The sequence below is a fragment of the Balaenoptera borealis genome, assembly GCF_965194805.1.
Source record: "Balaenoptera borealis genome assembly, chromosome: 16".
NCBI classification, from domain to species: domain Eukaryota; kingdom Metazoa; phylum Chordata; class Mammalia; order Artiodactyla; family Balaenopteridae; genus Balaenoptera; species Balaenoptera borealis.
The window spans coordinates 8,509,633-8,514,807 of NC_138872.1; positions in this window are offsets into that span (position 1 = coordinate 8,509,633).

Below are 5,175 nucleotides of genomic sequence, written 5' to 3' on the forward strand. Positions count from 1 at the left end.
TGTTACTTTGAACAGCAATGGGGAATAAAGGTCGCAGATGGAACTAAACTTGCTCATCAGCGGACTGCAGGGAGTCAGCTGAAAGTAGGGAGGGTAGCCTGGATTATCCAGGTGGGGTCAATGTAATCACAGGGTCCTTAAAAGTGGAAGAGGGTGGTCCTAGAAACAAGTCATGGCGGGATCGGCGTTGCTGGCTTTGAAGATGCGGAAAGGCGCCAGGAGCCAAGGAACGCAGGACGCCTCTTGCAGCTTAGGGACGAGGAATCAGATTCTCCCCCCCCCCGGAACCTCCAGAAAGAACGCGGCCCCGCCAACACCTTCAGTTTAGCCCGAGGAGGCCTGGATTGGACGTCTGACCTCCAGAACTGCAGATAAGTTTATATTGTTTTAAGTTGTTTTAAGGTGATTTGTTACAGCAGCCCTAGGAAACGCATTCAGCAAGGAAAGATTCAGACTCTGGCCTCAGATTTATAGGAAGTCAGAGGTCTGGGCAATTCGCTTCACGGAGGCAGCTTGGTTTCACTTGCCCTCTAAAAATAAAACCATAGGCAGCCACTGCTTCTGCTTCTCCAGCTCGCCGGCCTGCGTGCTCGGACCCTTGTGCTTGGGAAGGGGTTGGGGCGCGTCTATGCAGCCTGATGGGGGAGCGGGCTTCCGGCTACTCAGCCGGAGGAGGGGTGCCCCCGGGCCCCAGCCGCTAGCAGTTTCCACGAGGGAGCAGGTGGAAGGCGTTTCCAGCTAGGCGGAGGGAGCTGTCTTTTTTTTGCAAGACCAGGAAACGGGCTTTCTAGTCTCCGAGTTCCAGGGCTCAGAGGAGGCGGGATCGCTGTTATTTCCTTCACACGAGAGCTCTGGTTAAAACAGGAAACGAGCTGTAGGGCCATTGGCATCTGACAGACATCAGGGCACCGTTGGTTTCTCCTTTTCCTTTGCAAATGTGACTGGCTTCATCACGGGCAGGAGAGGCTGACCCTTAGAGACTGGTCCACCTATAAAGGGAGATTTTCTCACTTTGAAGTTCAGCTGTTCACTCTCATTATTTAAATGGCAGTCAATTTTACATACAAAGCACATATCTTAATTGTCCTCAGTTTTGACACTTACATGCACCCAAACCAAATTATAGAATGTGTTCATTACCTGTGCCCTGTTCTGGGCAATACCAGCCACCAGCCGCTCTCCAGAGGCAACTACTCATCTGCTTTGGTTGCTATAGATTAGTTTTTCTAGAATTTCATATAAATGGCATCAGGCAGCATGTGCTCCTATGTGTCTGGGTTTTTTTTCCACTTTGCATAATTTCGATTCATCTGTGTCATAGATCAGTAGTTCTTTCCATTTTATTACTGAGTAGGTACATCCAATGAATGTATGTTATTTTTAAAAATCTGTTTTGTTGTTAATGCTATTGGGGTGGTTTCCAGTTTGTGGCTGTTCTGAATAAGAATGCTGTAAATATTCACATATAAGCCTTTTGTATGGACATTTGTTTTCATTTCTCTTGAGTAATACCGAGGAGGAGTAGAATTATAAGAAACTGCCAGAGAGTTCCCAAAGCCCTTGTACTTCCGTCAGCAATTAAATAACAGAACCATAGTAAAGGTTTTTTTTTTTTTTAGAAACAAATTTTATTTAAGATCTGACATAGTAAAGGTTTGAGTTGTTCCTCCTTGTGTGTGTGTGTGTGTGTGTTTGTTCTTTTTTTTTTGGCTTTTCTAATGTGTGTGAAATTGTATCTCATTGTGGGTTTAAACTGCATTTCCCTGATGACTAATGATGTTAACAACTTTTTCACGTGCTTATTGGCTATGCCTATATCTTTTATGAAGTGTCTGAGTTTTTTGCCCATTTTTAAAACATGTATGTTTGTCTTTTCTTAGTTGTAGGAATTCTTTGTATATTCTAGATGCAAGTTCTTTATCACATACAGGTGTAAAAATTTTCTCCCAATCTGTGGCTTGTCTATATTCTTTATAGTATCTTTGAATAAGCAGAAACTTCAGTGTCCAGTTTATTTTATGATTCATTCATTTTGTGTCCGAAGAATTCTTTGCCTAACCCAAGTTTACAAAGAAGTTTTTTAAAATGTATTCTTCTAGAAGATTTCTAGTACTAGCATTTACATTTAGTTCTCTGATCCATCTCAAATTTTTGTGTGTGTCTGGAGTTAGTGCGGGAGATGGGATCAACAAATTCCACAGCCAGTTCATCAGGATGACTGTTCTAAGTTCAGGGTCTAGTGCAGGATTCAGCAAATCTTTTTCTATACATAGAAACAGGGCCAGAGAGTGAATATTCTGGGCTTTACAGGCCATATGGTTCCTGTTGCAACTTCTCTACTTTGCCTTTGTAGTGCAAAAGCAGTTATAGACAACATGTAAACACAAGGGCATAGCTGTGTGCCAGTAAAACTATTTACAGACAATGAAATTTGAATATCATATAATTATTACATTTCACAAAATATTATTTTTTTGATTATTTTTTAACCATTCAAAAATGTAAAAATCATTTTTAGCTTGTGGGCTGTACGAAAACAAACAGCAGCGGGATTTGACCTGCAGCCTCAAGCCATAGGTTGCCAAGTCCTGAGCTACTCGGCAAGGCAAACATTCAACAAACAGAAGGACACGCTGTGATAACAGCCTGAGAGTAAAGAGCTGTGTGCTGCGGGCGAGAGAATAATAGGCGATGGGTAATCTACTTCGGATGAGATCAAAAGGAATTATAACTAAACCACAATGAGATACCACTTAACACCCATTAGGACGGCTATTACTTGTTTAAAAATAAAGTGTTGGTGAAGATGTGGAGAAATTAGAACCTTGGTGCCTTGCCGGTGGGAATGTAAAATGGTGCAGGCTGTGTGGAAAACCTGTAAAAGTTAAACAGAATTACCGTATGATTCAGCAATTCCACTCCCAGGTAAATACGCAAAGAATTGGAAGCAGGAGCTCAAACAGAAACGTGTGCACCCATGCTCATAGCAGCACCATTCACAAGAACCGAAAGGTGGAAACAACCCAAATGTCCATCAACAGATGAATGAATAAACATGTATAAATGCAATGGAAAATTATTTGGCTATAAAAAGAAAAATGAAATTTTAATACATGCTCCAACATAGATGAAACTGGAAAACATTACGCTAAATGAAATAAGCCAGACACAAAAGGATAAATATTGTATGATGTCACTTATCTGCAGTAATACAGACTAGGCAACTTCAGAGAGACCGAAAGTGTAATAGAGGTTACCCAGGAGCTGGGGGGAAGGAGGAGTTATTTAATAGAGTTCCTGTTTGGGATGATAAAGTTTTAGAAATTGACAGTGGTGATGGTTGTATAACACTGGAAACATACTGAATGCCACTGAATTGTACACTGAACACTGGTTAAATGGTAAATTTTTTATTGTGGTAAAATATACATATTTTTAGAAATTAAAGGAATTATAATTAAAGGTCTTTCTCTAAGTCTGTCAGGCACTGTACTAAATGTATCACATATCAATTTACTTAATCTTTACAACACTATGAGGTAAGTTCTGTTATTATCATTATACCCATTTTATAGGTGAGGAAACTGAGGTACTAAGTTTTGACAACTTGCCCGAAGTCACACATCTAGTGAGTTGCAGAATCAGGATTCAAACCCCAGCAGCCTGGCTTTCAGCTACCACGATCCACTGCCTTTAAAAGCAGTAACTCTCAGCTTTGGCTGAACTCGAGCATTTCCTGGGGAGCATTTAAAAATCCCCGTGTCCAGGCTGCACCTGGTTAAATCAACCTCTGGAGGCTGGACCAGGCATCACTAACTGTAAAAAGCTCCCCAGGTGCTGCCAATGTGTAGCCAAGGCATCACAGAGATGATGTTACAGCCATGACCTCAAAAGTGAACAGGAGTCAGCCATGGGGGGAGGGGGAGAAGGGTTCACTCCAGGCCATACATTTTATGTCATGTATTTTTTTTTTAATTCCAAGTATATTCTTTTTTTTTTTTTAAATTAATTAATTTATTTATTTATTTATTTTTGACTGTGTTGGGTCTTCGTTTCTGCGCGAGGGCTTTTCTCTAGTTGCGGCAAGCGGGGGCCACTCTTCATCGCGGTGCGCGGGCCTCTCACTGTCGCGGCCTCTCTTGCTGCGGAGCACAGGCTCCAGACGCGCAGGCTCAGTAATTGTGGCTCACGGGCCCAGTTGCTCCGCGGCATGTGGGATCTTCCCAGACCAGGGCTCGAACCCGTGTCCCCTGCATCGGCAGGCAGACTCTCAACCACTGTGCCGCCAGGGAAGCCCTGAGTCATGTATTTTTATCAAACCGCGTTGGTCTTTTTCCTATGTGAGAATAATGACGTGTCCTAATAGGAATGGTTGCTGATATTTATTGAGCAATTATGCCCCAAGCATGACACTAAATGCTTCTCACACTTTGTCTCCATTAACGTTCATGATGATCTTAGGTGTAAATGCCATCATCCCCATTTTACAGATGAGGCAACTGAGGCCTAAAGAGAGTGAGTTGCTTGCCCAAGGCTGCACTGGTACTAAGAGGCAGTATGCGAGTACCCAGGCACATGTGGTCCAAGCTCAGCTCTCCAGCCTGCCCACCCAGGGAAGCTGGCCAAGGGTGTCCCAGCAGGAACAGTGAGAAAGGACGTGACCTACCCACTGCTGTTGGTTTTGTCTTGTTTTCTGTACATGTCTGCCTATGGCAAGGCCTCTTGATTGAGTCAGGACCTTGGTGCTCCCATAACATCACCATGGCCCGGGGCTGCTCCGAAGAAGAAGTTTGTTAAAGAATCTGAATCATCTCACTCTGGGGTGGAGAGGAGGCCTGAGGCTGGGAGAATTTTGTCGGGGGAACTCAGTGCATCATCAGCTGGAATCCAATAAGGAGATTTACAAGGCCCCTGGTTCAGGGAGAGTGGACCAGGGTGTGACAGTGTGTATGTTTCTAGGTCTGGATCATGTTGATCGTGTCCACAGCTCAGAGCAAGCTTGACTAGGGAGAGGGGCTGACCCCGGGAGACACAATACAGAGAAGAGTCCCTTGACATTTTCCTCTGATTCTGAAAGGCCGAGACCACGTCTTGCTAACACGTAACTCTGCTTCGAGAACAGTGCCTGGCACGCAGTGTAGCTGCTCATTAAAAACGTGTGGCGCGGGCTTCCCC